The sequence below is a fragment of the Triturus cristatus genome, chromosome 4_2, assembly GCF_964204655.1.
Source record: "Triturus cristatus chromosome 4_2, aTriCri1.1, whole genome shotgun sequence".
Classification (NCBI taxonomy): Eukaryota; Metazoa; Chordata; class Amphibia; order Caudata; family Salamandridae; genus Triturus; species Triturus cristatus.
Window position 1 is genome coordinate 906,025,666 of NC_140586.1, and position 18,111 is coordinate 906,043,776.

Below are 18,111 nucleotides of genomic sequence, written 5' to 3' on the forward strand. Positions count from 1 at the left end.
AATCAAGGAATAAAAATATTATACTGATATCCCTAAGCCAGTTTTAAATCATCATTCTTCTGCACTCTCATAGGATCCTGTCTTTTTCCTTTGTTTCTTTATCACTGTTGTATTGTCTACCCCTCCCTATTGCTCTGCCTCTAGTGTTGGTCTGCGGAGAGGCGTTAGTAGCAGCCCTATGATGAAGCATGCCACAACTTGTTGTGGGTGAGGGTAGTTTTTACAAAGTGGGTGTGCTCCCCTGGCCAACTACGTTCGGACAAACAGAATAAGGATGACTGTTATTCGCTCTACCTCTTTTTGTGTGTTTGCATCTCGTCTGAGGAGGACGAGGTAGGGTTGATCCTTCTCCCCCTCTCTGTTATATTGTGGGTATTAGCTTTTAATTGCTGCCTGGTAACAAGCTTTAGCCCCGAGGTCATAATCCTTTCTCCAGGTACGCTCCAACTTTTTACAAGATTTACAGATAGCTGATAGAGAATCCTTGAAATAAGGGTTGGAATCAAAATTACGGCCCTTAGACCATTTGGCAGGGAGGAGAGAATCAAGAGCTTGAAAAATCCAGTTGCAGAGTGATCTATATGACATGTCAGGATCACTATGCAACTGAGGCGGATGAGCAGAGAGAAAAGCATAAAAATCCTCAAGCTTCAGTTTACGCCAGTGGTGTTTAAAAGAGGGCGTTTGAGAAGCTCTATGCGGAGGCTCGAAAATCGGAAAGACATCGAAACCAGATAGTGGTCCGACCAACATACAGGACTAGGTGTCTCAACAGAAGCAAAGGGAATGTTAGAAAAGACAGGGTCCAGTAAGTGACCGGCAGTATGAGTGGCGCCTGTGACCAATTGCGTTAATTGGCAGGCTGCCAGGTCAGCGAGCAAACTACTGATTTCATTGTCATGATGGAGGTCAAAAGGCAAGTGAAGATCACCCAAAATACTAAAATTAGCTGCGCTCATAGCCAGAGTGCTAGTGACATCAATGAGGGCAGATTTGAACTCCTTAGCTGGCCCGGGAGGGCGATAAACTAACAACCCTGACATAGTAGAATGAGTGCTAACAGTAATGCTAAAACGTGCAGACTCGTATCCCTCCACCAATTCTTTTGCAAAAGAGCAGGTGTAGCAGGACTTGAAAATAACCGCAATGCCACCCCCTCTAGACGACCTATTAAGGGTCAAAATGCTATAACCTAGAAGAAGAGCACGGCCCGGTTCTGCCACCATATCATCACTGAGCCAGATTTCAGTAAGAAAAAAGGCATCCAGGGATTCGTCCTGAACCAGGCAATAAACGTCCAGATAATGTTTAGCCAAGGAGTGAACATTGAGATGAAAGATTTTCATAGATGACCTGGACAGTGGGGGAGAGGGTGGGGCGGGTGAGGGCGACTAAGAGTTAAACCCACGGCAGCAAAAAGGCCCCTCCATGGGACCAAATGGAGGTGAACAGCAAGGGTCTACCAGTGCATTAACAGCCAACAACTCTGTCCTGGAATAGGTCCATAATCACGACAAGCCACTACCAGCGTGTCTGGCGTCTGGCGACGTCCAGGCGCGGACGGGCGCAGGCGGGCTTGCCTTTGGCGTGGCTTTGGCGTGCTGGCGGCGCATCCGCTGCTAGGCCAGGCAACCATCGGAGCTTAATATCCGAGGGGCAGGAAGTGAGGAAATAGTGTGAGGAGTCGCGTCCCTCCGTTCAACCGGCACTGCAAGATGTGACGGACCGGGGACAGCGAGGAAGAGCAGATAAAAAAACCACAAGTAAGTACAAAGTACAAAGTTAAAAACACAGTTTTTGTTTTTTAAAAAAGATGCAAAAATATTTTATAAAAGCAAAGCCTAGTAACCAGCCTCATGGCACGCGTCACTCACGGCTGCGCAGCCGGGCAACCATCGGAGCTTAATACCCGGGAAGTAGGAAGTGAGGAAATAGTGGGAGGAGTCGCATCTCTCCGTTCAGCCGGCACTGCAAGCCATGATGGACTGGGGACAGCGAGGAAGAGCAGATAAAAAAACACAAGTAAGTACAAAGTACAAAGTTAAAAACATCGTTTTTTGTTTTTTAAAAAGATGCAAAAATATATTATAAAAGAAAAGCCTAGTAACCATCCTCACGGCGCGTGTTACTCACTGCTGCGCGGCCGGGCAACCATCAGAGCGGGGACAGGAAGTGAGGAAATAGTGGGAGGAGTCGCGTCCCTCCGTTCAACCAGCACAGCAAGTCGTGACGGACCGGGGACAGCGAGGAAGAGCAGATAAAAAAAACACAAGTGAGTACAAAGTACAATGTTAAAAACACAGTTTTTTGTTTTTTAAAAAGATGCAAAAATATATTATAAAAGCAAAGCCTAGTAACCATCCTCACGGCGCGGGTTACTTACTGCTGCGCGGCCAGGCAACCATCAGAGCTTAATACCCGGGGGGCAGGAAGTGAGAAAATTGTGGGAGGAGTCACGTGCCTCCGTTCAACCAGCACGGTAAGCCGTGACGGACCGGGGACAGCGAGGAAGAGCAGATTAAAAAAACACAAGTAAGTACAAAGTATAAAGTTAAAAACACAGTTTTTTGTTTTTTAAAAAGATGCAAAAATATTTTAGAAAAGCAAAGCCTAGTAACCAGCTTCACTGTGCGCGTTACTCAGTGTGGTAACTTGTGGTTGCTGCTTGAGAAGGCTTACACTCCTCAACCAGTAACCCAATTTCCAACAGATGGTTTCACCACCTGTTTCTAGAGGACACTCATTTGATCACAATCTAAATTAAGTCCTTAGTCTTCTTTGTATTATAAAACAAATAAAAGGGTAAGGAATACCAAAATGTTAGCTAAATTAAGAAAATGCGCCACATGAAGACCATCATTTGTACTACATTTAGGGGATGGATGAAAGCTGGGACTGGAACCCCGGTGTCCTAAATTTGAAATCAGTATTTTATGCTCTAGATCACATCTACTACCTAAGTGAATGAGGCAATAATAAGTGAATGAGGCAATAATAGAAGCGCATGGAGGGTTTTCCAAGACAACTTTGGTCAAAGAGCTGGAAACATTATGTTAGAGTTAGTGCGCACTCTTTACCTCGGTAAGAAGTCCTTAAAGGGCTATTTGTTGAAGAGTAGTGTCCTTTTGTAGCCGATGCTGTCTAGTGTCCCCATAAGGAAGCGGCCTGAAAGTAACGCCGGCCCCAGGCTTTGGTGCTACGCCCGCACATAGGACTTGTTGGTGCTTTGACTTGTTTTTCCATTACCTAACATCCCACCCTTCCTGTCCCATGCAACCACTCTCCATTTTCAACAACCACTTAACCACAATCTCTTGACCTAGTGCTGAATCACAGCTTGACAGTTTTTCCAATGTTGGCATGATTCTTTTTAACACTTCCTTCTTCCTCTCCCTCACTGGACCTTGTGCTGCCTTTGCTTGCCGCTGATTGGCCAAATGAAGAAAATGGCAGGAACTCTTATGCATTTAGACACCACTTCAAATTCAAGTTAAGGTGTACATAATCAATATTGTTTTCTAGTGAATTTCTGAAAAATTATGAAAATTCTGTGACATTTCAAGAAATGAATTTCCAGATCCAGTTTCCTGAGGAAAGAATTGAGTGAAATGTGGTGAAAATCTTAATAATATCATGTAATGAGAATGTCTGAAACTTAGAGAAGTTTGTAAGCATAATGCAAATTTCACAGACGTCTAACCAAACAAGAAGTCAAAGGAAGGGCTGAGAAGCTGAATTGCTTTGTCTCCACAGTCAACCAGGCATCAAGGCTGGGAGCCAGCCTGCTTGAAATCTTTCCAACTATCTCCCCAGATGTTGTGCACAGAGTTTGGAAACCGATATCAAGGAGTGATCTGTGGAGTGCCCTTCTAGATTGCCCAAGGGAAGGGTGGCTCTTCCTCAGTGCCACTCAGCACTAGGGGTGGGCGGAATTTGCGAAATCCACTTTCGCAAATTATCGCGAAAATGTTTAAAATTATCGCAAACAAGCGGAAATATCGCGAAGATGCGGAATTTTTTTTCCAGCATGTTTGCGAGATTTTCTGCATGGTTGCGGGTCGCCAACTTACCCATGTGGTTGCTCACGGGCGCGGCCATCTTGTTTTGAGTTGTCTCGCGGTGCATGATCGCGAGAAGAAAGACGTGATCGCGTGACGCATGACTTCACTGCGGGCGCGAACTGTCGCGAGACGGCGCAAATGGCTAAAAACAATCCAACATCTCATGGAGAACGCGACCGGATCAAGAAAACTTGTCGGCGAACGCAGGATTCAGGTAAGGCGATCGCGCGCGCGCGAGAATGTATTATTTTACAGCGCGAGCAAGAAACAAATTATCGCCAAGCTGCAGAAAGCGGAAATTTTGACATTTTCGCGCTCTCCGCGGAACGCGAAAATGTCAAATTATCGCAATTTCCGCGAACGGAACGAAATTTTCGCCCAGGCCTACTCAGCACAGAACAGTCCATGCGAAAGGCAACAGGTGTTGCCCTCAGAGGGTCACAGAGAGTTGGAAACTCCACAAGGTAAAAAAAACTCCTGTGGCAATCTATATAACTGTAGACTGATTATGCAGATTGCATTGGTGATAATCAGCAAAGCAACAAACCTACCCTGACATCAGGAATGAGAAAATCTCTAAGCAAGATAACAGGTCTAGAGACAGACCAGCCACAAGGGAGGGAGATGCAACAAAACTGTTTAGAAGACAAATGGTGACAGAAGCAGCAAACAGAAAAGAGAACGTTTTCTAATAATGAACTAGAACTGTTGGGGAAAATCAGGGTCAATTATGTATACCAAGTGGGCAATGAGTGGGATGAAAAATCAAAATAGCAAAGTGTTGCAACTTATCCACCCTTTTCAAGCCTTGCATTTTATATGCCGAAAATATGAACCTCCCTCACACGAAGATACTCTGCTACATCTTGGATTGGGAAGTTCATGTGATTCTCCAGAATGAGACCGCCATCTTGGATTGGACACAGAAGATGGTCAAGGTCCGGCTACTACAGGAACTCATGGCATCCATCATCCCACAAAGAAAAAGCCCTAGTTTGACATTCCCTTTGTCATGAAGTAAACTGGAGGCCTGCTTTAGAGGCCAGCACCCTGTTGAACCCCTCTGGGGTCATGAGGGCATACAAGCGAAAAGGTTCTGACAAACAGAGGACCTTGCTCTGAACATGCAATGGGAACAGTGATGCTCTGAACAGCAGCATGTCCAAAGCTTTTCTGAAATTTGCACCAACTTGTTCAAGTTCTTGGCCTTTAGTAAACTCTGGGCATGAGCAAGACACCTGCGTGAAAGAGACCTCAGGCACATTCTTCACTTGACAAGGCAGAGATCTGTAAAGCTGGTACAGGCAGGGAGGTGATGCACTATGAAGCCTACCTTACATGTCCTAGCAACAGGGCAGAAGTACCCCTTGATGTAAAAGAGCCTGGGGAGACATATGAGGCTGTGGCTAACAATGTACCTTGAAGGATGAAGCTGTCTTTGTTCTAGTGCTAAATCACAGGGTTGTGCTGTGGCACTGGATGCTGTGTCTCAACATTTAAAGCTGTTTTGTGCTCTAGGAGTTGGAGTCGAGGTCTCAGTACTTGAAGCTGTGCCCTGAAATATGATGGCTGTGTAAGCAAATGGGTTGGATGCATTTTACATTGGGCTTGAACATTTGAGGCTATGTCTAGTCACACACTTCAAGACATAGCCTCAAATGTTCAAGCCCAATGTAAAATGCCCCCAACCCATGTGCTTACACAGCCATCATATTTGAAAACAAAAATAGCCTTAAAGCATCACAGAGACCCGGCATGCAAATTCATAGAGTATTACTGCATATGTCATGCATCCTAGTATCTGTTTACTGAATAAGTGGGTACATAACAGACCCATTCACACAGGCTGCGACCACGACTTTGGTGGTAAAATTCATTTTGGGAACTTAAATGGTCCCAGTCATCTGACATTTCTGCATGGTTCTGTTCCTAAAACACCAGATTTTACTGTATTTCGGGGGACACCCTCTGGCTTCATATAGTGGGATCTCAATGATGTGACATCTGTCCATGCTCTGTTTTGGGGGACACCCCCTGTCTTCATGTAATGGGATCTCATAAATGAGACATCTGTCAATGCTGTGTTTTTGGGGAAACCCGCTGGCTTCTTGTATTGGGATCTCAAGAATGCGGCATCTGTCCATGGTGTGTTTAGGGGGACACCATCAGATTCATATAATGGGAATTCAAGTATGTAATATTTTCCCATGCTGTGTTTTAGGGACCGTCCCTTGGCTTCAATATCGGGATCTCAAGAATGCAACATCTGTCCAGACTGTGTTTTGGAGGATGCCCCCTGGCTTCATACTTCAGGATCTCAAGAATGTGGCATCTGTCCATACTGTGTTTTGGGGAACACCTCCTGGCTTCGTATATCAGGATCTCAAGAATGTGGCATCTGTCGATGCTGTATTTTGGTGGACTCCCCCGGCTTCATTTAATGGGATCTCAAGAATGCGACATTGGTCCGTGCTGTGTTTTGGGGGGCACCCCCTGACTTCATATATCGAGATCTCAAGAATGCAGCATCTGTACATGCTGTATTTTGAGGGACACTCCCTGGTTTCATATAAGGGGATCTCTAGAATGAGGCATCAGCTCATGCTGTCTTTTGGGGACACCTTGTGGCTTCATATAATGGGATCTCAAGAAGGCAACATCTGTCCATGCTGTATTTTGGGGGACACCCCCGGCTTCATATAATCGGATCTCAAGAATGCAACACCTGTCCATGCTGTGTTTTGGGGGACACCCCCTGGCTTCATATAATGGGATCCCAGGAGTGTGACATTTGTCCATGCTGTGTTTTGGGGAACAACCCCCCTGACTTCATATAATGGGATCTCAAGAATGCGGCATCTGTCCATACTGTGTTTTGTGACACCCCCTGACTTCATATATCAGGATCTCCAGGGTTACATTTGAGGTAGTTCAGGGGCACCTGTTGACGTACAATGATAGCACCTGGATATTTGATAGGTGCCCTTTGATCTCTCTTGCTTGCAAGCCTTCTTTATTTAGTCTGGATCCCTGACATATCTTGGCGGTGCAGCCCCCATTGAAAACTCTAATAGATGTGTGTCTGTTCCTATTGCTATCTTATTAATCTGTCACTTAAGTTATCTTTGATTTTAATTCAGTAATCTATCTGTCATGTCATCATAAGTCATGGCACGTCACTTTCTGTGATGTCATGGTGGTCCAGAGACATGTGATATCGTCCTGCAATGTCTTCAATATCTGAGGTCACGTCACTATGCTTCTTCTGATGTGATAGGGTCAAAAAGCATAAACATGTGATATAACTTCTTGTGAAGTCATTGAAGTTCAAAAAGCATGTGATATAGCTTCTTGTGATGTCACTGGAGATCAAAAAGCATAAGTTATAATTTGAAGAAGTACAACAGTCCAGTAGTATACAATTACTATTTTTTTATTGAAGTTACATCTAACGTACAGAAACATCCTATCCACAGGGCACCCCAACAGCAACTGACTGGTGGAGTTCTGGAGTTCACACACTCCAACAGCATAAACACATTAAGAACACAGAAGACTCCAACGTAGAATGGTCTTAGGCTAATGCCCTGCAGCAACAGGCTACATTTCAATTACCACACAACGTCTCCCCGAGACCTTAGGGGAACTAAGAACGAAAGAGACAAAGAAAATGCAGGCCAAAACAAAGTCACGCAGTGCCTCAGGAACTTCACAGGTGCAGGAGCTCCTGTGCAAAGGTGAGGGAACATCTGGGCACACCACAGGGGCATCCAGTTTGGTTTTTGCACCAGAATGCATGTGAGCAATTCTGCACAGATTCCATATACGGCCATCATCAAGTTAAATCGCATTACGGAACAACTTTGTCACATTAAAATGCGAAGAGTATCTAGAGATAGCAAACTTCTGCGGAGATCGCACTCTCACCCTGTTACCCAAACGCACATAAGTGTAAGAAACAGCATTCCTTACATCAAAGTTCTCTTTTCTCTTTTTTTGTTTAAATTAGTTTTTATTATAGTTTGTAAGCTTTTCGCAACATTTGGAACATCTGCAATTCAGTATAATTTGCATATTAAAACTGTATAACAATGCAGTTGTGGCATTAGACATCTCAGCCGTTATCACCAATTTCAAGTCCAGTGCGCTAACAGCTGAAGTAATGTCTTAGCATTCAAATCTTAACTATAACCTTCTTAACATTACTATAACATAACATTTACCCTTCCCCTTGGATCATTTACAGTATTCTTTTTTCCGTCACCACATGCATCATATGTGATGTTACTTGATATCATTGGACTGTCTCAGCTACCCACCTTGCCCCTACAGCCTGTAAACTTAATTTTGTGTGTCTGCCAGTGCCCATAGTTCTTAATCCATGTATCTTTCGGAACCTGAATGTATGTCGTGGGAGAGGGGGAGGAATGGTGGAAGTGTCACACCCGCAAGTCTGTTTAGGCATCATCGGTTGAGCAAAGTTCTCTTTTCTCTTGATGGACTTGAGGTCTTGTACTACCCGCCATGGGACTACATCAGGATTCTAAACAGTTCAAAAGGAATTTTACTTGTAGTAGAGTTAGGAGTTAGACAGATAGACCATCACCCTCTCCAACAACTCAGTCTTCCAGTCCTTGCCCTGAGTCTTAGCAAGTTGGATACACTCCTTTCGCACCCGGTTAAACCTCTCTGTTGGTTTCGGGATGATAGAGAGTGCAGCGCTTTTGCTTAATGTCTATCTTTGCAAAAATTCTTCCATTTCTTTCGAAACCAATTGAACACTATTGTCCGTTAGAAGACATTCAGAGAGCCCTTCTCTGCAGGAGATGTCATCTAAAAACTTCACAACATCTCTTGTCTCAATGCTTTGTGTTACTTTGACTTCGGGCCATCTTGAATACATGTCCATCAGGACAAGAACATAAGACTGACCAGATTTGCTGGTCACTGGCCCCAAGAAATCTATGGCCACCTATTGCCAACAGCACATAGAAGCATCATGTATGACCATAGGTTGAACCCTTGTCTTGTACGCTTTGTCTCACACATCACACTCCATGCAGTCCCTTACCACACGTTCCACAAGAAGGTCATCCCCGGCCACGAGAAGTGCAAACGGATTTTCTTTTTGATCACCTTGGTGGCCATGATGGGCTAATTGAATAATTTGCATCCTAACCAGTGACGGGGGAACAAGCCTGGTGCCCCTCCAAAGCAAGCCCCACTTACAGATAGCTCATCCCGTACATTCCAAACTTGCGTACCTCCTCACTCAAATTCCTTATGCTGGCCCAAACCTCTGCACACCTCACAGACCACTGCATCAGTCTTCATTGTTTCTCTCCATTCCTCTTCACTAATCACTTCCTCTATAATCTCACACACTTTGCATTCAACAGCCTCCCATACCTCTTCTGGGTTGTCAGACACACAACCGTTTCCTTAGTAATTAGACATAAAAGACAGTCAGCGACTTTGTTCTCCGCACCAGGTAAATAATTCACAACAAAGTTTTAGTCCTGTAGAGTAACCACCCACCTACAAATCCTGGAGGAGACAGCATCTAAGCTTTTCCTTCAAAACAAATCATTTAAAGGCTTGTGGTCGGATTGAACTACAAAGGAGCTTTCCCAGAGAAAGGTTTTTAACTACCTGATGGCCCAAAAAATGCACAAAGCTTCTTTTTCATTCACAGAAAATTGTACCTCTGGACCTACAAGCGCCCTAGACAAAAACATGATAGTCAACTCCTTGTCACCTTTTACTAGTTTTAGTACTGAACCCAAGCCCTTGGAAATAGCATCTGTAATCAAAATGGAGCGGACAGTGGTATCCAAACTTTGAAGGGAGGGTGTGCAACTCAGGGCTTTCTTAACATCTATAAATTCAGCTTCACACTGAGGGGACCAAAGGAACATTGCCCCTTTCTTCAAGAGAGTCCTTAATGCAAAAGTGTGGCAGGAAATCTGGGGAACAAACTTATTATAATACTCCACCATCCCCAAAAAGGTGACCAAATCACCTCTAGATTGTGGCACTGGGAGATCTTCAATGATCTTCACAAGGTGGTCCCTAGGTCTAACCCCATCCTTTGTCAACTTGTGACCCAAGCAGTCAAGTTCCAAAAGATTAAACTTGCACTTGTTTTCCCACAAAGTCAAACCCCAGGACCTAAATCTCTCCAGGACTACCCTAAGTCTATTGTCATGCTCTTCTTGGGATGAGCCATAGACTAAAACATCGTCTTGGTATATCTTAACCTCAGACAATACATTCAAGACATCCATCGCCTGCTGGATCACGGAGGCTGCAGAATTCAAGCAAAAGGGAAGATGGGTGAATATATATGTTCCGAACTGGGTTATGAAGGCCGTTAGGTCCATGGAATCATCAAATTTGATCTGGTGGTAGGCAGCTCAAAGTCTAACGTGGAGAAAACCATGGCACCCTCCAATTGTGTCAGCATCTCAGTAATATTAGGGAGAGGATACCTGTAGGTGACAATGGCTCGATTAAGGCTCGAAGGTCCACACACAACCTCACCTCTCCATAAGCCTTGCGTGCAAGAACTACCGGAGCTAACTAATCACTCGCTTCTGTCTCCACAATGATGCCCTCTTTTTTCAACTTTTCAAGCTCAGTGTGCATGGACTCCCTCAAAGCCAAAGGTACATTGCGTACCTTGCAAGTCACAGGAGTGGCAACCGCTTTAAGAGCAATTCTATGTGTATACCCTGAGAGACACCCCAACCTTTCGCTGAACACATGCTCAAACTCACCATTCAGGTCACCCATCACGAGGTTCTAAGCGATAACATCCACAGAGACCATGCGCGCTGAGCTTGAGAAGTTGATAAAAGAGGGAATCATTGTGGAGACAGAAGCGAGTGATTGGTTAGCTCCGGTAGTTCTTGCACGCAAGGCTTCACCTCAACATTATCAATGGGGCTCTTACCCTTGTTCTGTCCAACCTGAAGTATCACTTCCCTGCAGTGTAACTTATCATACTCAGATTCACTCTTGTTTTCCAAGGAAACTTCCTTTCCACGTTTACTTTTCATGTTTTTCTGAGCCCTACTTTCACGCAATTGTCACATTTGGAATTTAGAGCTGAGCAGGACGTATCGTTAGCAAAGTGACCAACCATATTACAACGGAAACCCTTTCCCTTAAAGCCTTTCTTAGTGTTAAGAGTCGAAAGAGAAGGATTCACAGGCTGCGAATATTTCAAAGAAGTTTTTGTCACACTCTGTACCTTATTACACAATGCGCCATTCTTCCTCTTTATAACCCCCACACAGGCGAGAGAGTGTTCAATCCTTTGTGCGATTAAGACAACCTCATCTAATTTGGGGTCATCTTTTTGCCACAACTCATCCTTAATTTTCTCTATGTTGCAACCCAACCTAAATTGGTTGTGAATACATTCTTCCAGTGACCCTTCAAACTTAAACATGGCGCCTAATTCTCGAAGCTCTGTCACTTATGCCTCGACTGATTCTTGAGGCTTTTGAACCCACCTTCTGAAGTGGTACCTCTCTAAAATAGTACTCACCTTAGGAAGGTAATGCTTATCAAGTTTTTTCAAACACATTTTAAAATTCATTCAGGTTATCTGACACACTCTCACTCAGATCAGGAAGATGTTCATACACCTCTTGCCCCTCAGATCCCAAACAGTGCAAGAGAAGCGCTGATCTCCTTTCAGCACTTAAAGAGACACCGGAAACTGAAGCATAATTGAGAAAGACACTCTTCCACTTGAAACAGCAGATATTGGGTTCACCAGGATTTGTGAGGAAAAATGGAGGGGGAGTGACGTTCTGCATGTTGGCACACAACCCTTGTGAACGATAATAGTTTCCTAGCAAATACTAGCTAACAGGGTGTTGAACCCTTTTCAAATATCCACATGCATGCTAGACAGAACAATCACGCTCGAACGTAAGGAAAGAGAGCCTAGAGGAAGGTCCTCCAGTGAGTTTCTTCAGCACACAATTTCCTTGTGGTCACACAAATAAAATGTCTGTCGCCAATTCTGTGAATGTTATAAGGTGTGACAGGCAGGTGTGCCTATCACCATAGAAAGAAGCAAAGAGGATCTGCTAAGTTTTCTTGTGAGCATTTTAAACAAGCATTGACATAGCCAATAAGTCTCGCCTTTGGGACCTTATAAGTGTTTAGCCATGCAACAGTTGCATAACTAAATACTTATAAGGTCCCAAAAGCGAGACATATTGGCTATGCAAAGCGGCCATGCGGCCGTGAAAGTTAAAGTGATCGCGATCAGGATCACGATCAAACATCAAAGCGGCCGCGAAAGTGAAAGTAATTGCTGTAAAGCGCGGAGCGCGCCCGCGCACATGCACTGTGGCTCTAGGCTGGCCTGGTAGAACTTTTTGGAGCCCTCTTAATAAGTCTCGCAAGACCAGCGCATGCGCTGGGTCAGGGGAGACCTAAAAATGACAGGCAGGTGTGCCTATCACCGTATTTTTGAGATCACACCAAAGTAAAAATGTCTGTCATCAATTCTGTGAATGTTATAAGGTGTGACAGACAGGTATGACTATCACCGTAGAAAGCTCCAAAGAGGAGCTGCCCAGTACTCGTAGATGTGACAGGCAGAAAAGTTGTCCAAGTATGCCTGTCACCATCAAAATAAACAAGAAAGAGCCTCTCACCTCACCTTCAGTGCGAAGTTGTTTTCCATCTCAGAAGTCATCAGGGTCCTATGTTCGCCAAATCGTCGCCAATGTGAAGTACAATAGTCCCATTAGTATACAATTACTATCTTCTTTATTGAAGTTACTCCTAACGTCCAGAAACATACCATCCACAGGGCACCCCAATAGCAACTGACCAGTGGAGTTCTGGAGTTCACACACTCCAACAACATAAACACTCCAAGAACACAGAAGACTCCAACATGGAATGGGCTTAGGCTAGTGCCCTGCAGCAACAGGTTACATATCAATTACCACATATAACTTCTTGTGATGTCACACATGTGATATAACGTCTTGTGATGTAATTGGGGAACAAAGAGCCTATAGTGTATAACGTCTTGTGATGTAATTGGGGATCAGAAAGCATGTGATATAACTTTTTGTGATGTCACTGGGGGTCTAAGAACATGTGATATAACTTCTTGTGATGCCATTAGGGTTCAAACAGCATGTGATATAACTTATTCTGATGTCATTGTGGTTCAGAAGGCATGTGATATAACTTCTTGTGATGTCATTGGGGATCAAAGAGCATGTGATATATCTTAATGTGATCTCACTGGGGGTCTAGGAGCATGTGATATAACTTCTTGTGATGTCAGTGGGGGGTCAAAGAGCATGTGATACAACTTCTTGTAATGTCATTGTGGGTCAAAGGGAATGTGATCTGGATCCCGCTGCTTTTTAGCCACTTTGCAGAACAGGTTTTAAGGCTGGTACTGATGCTTTCTGTGCTGCACCCTTCTATATGTCATGGAAGTTGTTTGTGACCCTGTGGTGCACGTTCTCTGTTTCTTCTTGTTTTCTGTCAGACTCCTGTGCTGCTAAGCAATCTCTGAGTTTCCATGGAGCTGTTTGTGAAAAACTAAAACAAAAACATCTATTAACAATGCATCAGCTCCTGAAACTGTCTCCCAAAACTCCTCCTCACCACTCTCCATGCATTGCACTCTCGCATCACCAGAAAAGGTTGTTTTTCGCTCTTTTTTTAGCTTTCACTCTATAGAGTCGATGATACAGCTCATTCATATTCAAGAAAAACACTTGAGACAACCAGGGTTGTATTAACGAACTAAGCATCAAAATTGCTTCTTGAAATATCAGTGCAATGGCAGCTTCCTCTAAACTAGGAGACCAAGGCTAGATTTTTTGTCCAAACAATGAATGCGTAATTTCATCAACATTTTTGCTTAGCCAGTTTCGTGAAGCCGTCTTCCTTTCCCTCACAGTCCCTCTGCCCCCGTTCCACTATATAGAATGTTTTACTCCAGTTTTGCCCCAGTGCAAAACACATTAAGCACCATTTCTGGATTACGGAATAGGCAATGAATCAGAGAACATTGGCACCAAAATAAAGGGCTTCATTTACAAGCCCATTGCGCCGGCCTGCTTGACTTTTCATGGCCTTGTAAATATGGGCCCCTTTCACGCATTACTCTGCGTAAAAGAAGCGTTACATGAGTGCTGCTGTGGGTGTTCCCACACAACATCCATGGAACTAGACGCATTCCCAGATTTACAATGTTTTGTAAAGCTGGAAATACGTCAGAATCCTACACCTCCCCAGGGGAGGCGTAGGAGTAGCGCAACGAGGAGAAATACTTCTACTTCTCCTTGTTTTTTCCTCTTTCAATGCGTGCTGCAGAAAATGCTATCAATTATTGTTTTTGTGCAGGAAGTTGGACCTTTCTGCACAAAAACAATCACCCCTCAGGGTAAGCACCCTTGCAAAATGACGCAAGGGTGTATGCACTCGCACACAGCTGCTGTTTGTGTGCCGGCTCAAGGGAGAAGGACAGGACTGTGCCGTATCTTGTAGATATGATGCATTTCTGGCCTTTCATTTTGGCGCATGGCAGTGCAGCAAGAAGGCTTGTGACGCTGCTGTGCGTCAAAATATAGTAAATGAGGGCTGAAGTTTTGTGCCAATCAATCAGGCGCTTGTATAGCGTACTACTCACCCGTGATGGTCTCAAGGCACTGGGGGGGGAGGGGCAGCTCCGGCAGTCAAAGAGCCAGGTCTTGAGGTCCTTCCTGAAAGTGTGCAGGGTTGGGGAGTGTCTAATGTTCACGGGGAGCTCGTTCCAGGTCTTGGCCGCGATGTAGGAGAAGGTTTCTGCTGATGCGGGGGACCTCTGCCAGGGTGAGGTCAGCGGAGCAGAGGTTCCTCTTGGGTACGTGGAAGGATACTCTCTCGTTGAGGTATTTGGGTCCGATGTTGTGGAGGGGTTTGTAGCCAAAGCACACAGTGGACTACACTGATGGTCATGTTGTTGTATGATGTTTATACACATTTAGTCCATGCAGACTAGGGTTTTTAATTTTCAAATCGTATTCTGCTCTTTCCTCCAATTATGGTAAGAGCCCTTATTCCCACTTTTCAAACAACTTTTAGAGCTATCAATCTCTCCAATGAATGCTCCCTCTCTTTATTCTCGTACAAGCAACAGGATTCTAATAAAAGTTTACAATACTGATAAAGTAACTCCGTTTCTATCACCAACAACGTCTTTAAATAATCACTACTTCACACCTTCACAACTACAACTCCCTGCAACTTAAACTGCCTCTGATGTCGTTCACTCTACTTAAGACCTCACATTTTTTGTGTTGGCCCCTGGGTTTTCCCTGATAATGGTCTTCTGGAGTAATTCCTGCAGTTCAGGCATGCCTGCTACCCCAGGGGTTGGTGGCATTAGGCATTCATTTAAAGCATGTGCTTCTGCTTATGTCACCAATGAGCCAGACCTGCTGCCATTCCCTTCTTTTTGGTTAAACACACAAAGCACTATGTTTCCTCATGGCATGGTTTGTGCCATGCAGATAAACACAGTAAGTGATTTAAAACATTTGCCACTATGGAAACACACACCTCCCAGATATATGCAACGCAGTGCCTTACCTTGGGCTACTGGGCTGCTCTCAAGAACCCTAAAACAAAGATGCACAATGCACAACCATTCACACAGCCATCAACAACAGTCACAGACTACCTCTAACCACAAAACAAAGGACTTGTTACCTGGGACTAGTCCTTCTGTGTTCCTCTAAGACATTTAAATGACACACTCATTGATCACAGAACTTGACACCACCACCCAACCAGGGAAGGACAACAACACTTCACCCAAAACAAATCCTCCCAGAATGAATGAGACCACAGCAGGCAATTGAACTCCCCAGATTGGTTTCTGATGCATCCCAAACAGTGAATGGCACTGCAAGACCATACTAATGTGTTCATATCAGTTTAAACCCATATTTCATCCCTCATTTTGTTGGGTTCCTCACTCCTGATTCCCTAAGTTTCCCAGTTAGTTCTTCCTTGCATTGCCCTGTTGCTTGTGCTGTCTCTCTTCCATCCTACAATGAAGTGTGCTAACGCCAGACATGGAGGTGGACCCTGTTCTTTTCTCAATTTAATTATATATTAACCTACAGGCCTGGCAATAGACATGAGAAATCTGACGCCCCTTCCGGTCAGAAGAATGATGTTTCCAAACTGTGTTTTACCAGTTCCACCATACCCTCCCAAAACCTTTCGTTACCACCGCACAAAGCTGAAAAGGATGTGTCAGCAAAGAGAACCCAATGAATGGTCCCTTCCAAACTAACTCCTGTACTAAAATAAAGTTGTGTTTCCTTTAAGTAAACAAATAAAGACTAAGCTTTTAAAGTTCTGGCAAGATTCAGGGGCAGCTGGGCACCCTAGTCAGAGGAAGATGTTTGAATGATCGTTAGACACTTTAGGTGGCCTGGAATCGATTGGTTATCAAACAATATGTAGAAAGATGTCCGTGTGTGTATAGGACAAAATCATCACATTTGCCTGTGGCCGGGTTCCTGCCACCAACGGCTGGTACCCTTTGAAAGTGGTGGGGCAAGTGAAGTGCCCCATCAGTTCCCCCAAAAAACTAAATAAAACACTCCTTCTCTCCAAAACCCCAAAGTAAACCAACCCTCCCCCCAAAAGCCCGAAATAAAATACCTCCTCTCTTCAAAACCCAAAATAAAAACAACACTAACTACAAACTACAACACAGCCACTACACTTACATGCATTAGACATATCCAATAAAATATGTAAATAAATAAAATAAAACAGCACTTACCCACAGGCTGTGTGTCCCCCTCAGTGTTCTTCTCCTTCTCTGATGCATAAAGAGCTCAACTAACCAATCCAGAAGCTGCTCTCATGCTGTTAACGAGCTTGAGAGAAGCACCTGCATTTGATTGAGCAGGCTGGCTGGACGCTCCTTCAGGCCCTGGAGGCCTGTGCTTGGTCTCCCCCCAGCTGTCTGAAGACAGCTAGGGGAGAGAATGTTAAAGTGCACATGCAACTTTGGCGCAAAACAGTGACATGCGCACTTTGGAGCATAGTCAGCCCTGCTTCAGTCCTCATTAGCAGCAGAAGACACACCCAACATGTACCTGGGCTCGGGGCTGGCGCTGCTGCAGTGCGCACTGCACAGGTAAGAATAAAATGGCAATGAAATCTTTTTATTGATATTTTATCCTGCATGGCTTGCAGCGGGGCCTGGGGGGGGGGGGGCAAAGCTCCCCGCCCTCGAGGCGAAACCACCGCTAGGTCCTGCCACCTCTTCCAACACCCTTTCAACCATGAAACAGGTTTTCTATGCATGTTATAGTCGATCTGCCTCCATCCCAGGCTTATACAACATGTGGATAGTAGGTGTCTGCTTTACAAGGGTGGAACATTATATTCCACTAAAGAATCTTCCAATAGTGGTGGAAGTAGCATATATTTTTCTTTCACCTTCATGGTCTCCCCCAAATAATCGTCACCAAAAAAGAAATGTGGTTCACTACACTGTTCTGGAAAGAATTAATGAAAGTCTTGGTATAAAGCAAATCTACCAGTTATCAACCACAGTCCGATGGGCAAACAAAATGGTTTAATCAAACAATAGAACAATACTTACCATGCATTCTCATGGACCACCCAAATCCGTGCCATTTATGGATCACGTTAGATGAATTTGCATACGACTCTTCGCACTCATCTTTGGGAAGATCGCCTTTGCTATGTTCTTATGTATATAATCCTCAAATACTGCCCCATAAGATCTCAATTTTCACAGTTCCTTCTGTAGTGACCCTTCAGCAGAAACTTCACAGTATGAAAAGGGTAACATATCAATATTACCTGCTGGCAAAGGCAGCCTGTAAACCTTTTGCTGATCATAGAAAGTCACCGGAATTATTAGGAGGGGAACACATGTTGGCTGGATCTCATGCTAAGTTTGCACCTCGATTTGTATGTCCATTCACAGTGTCCGGGAAAGTGGGGAAATCAGCCTCAA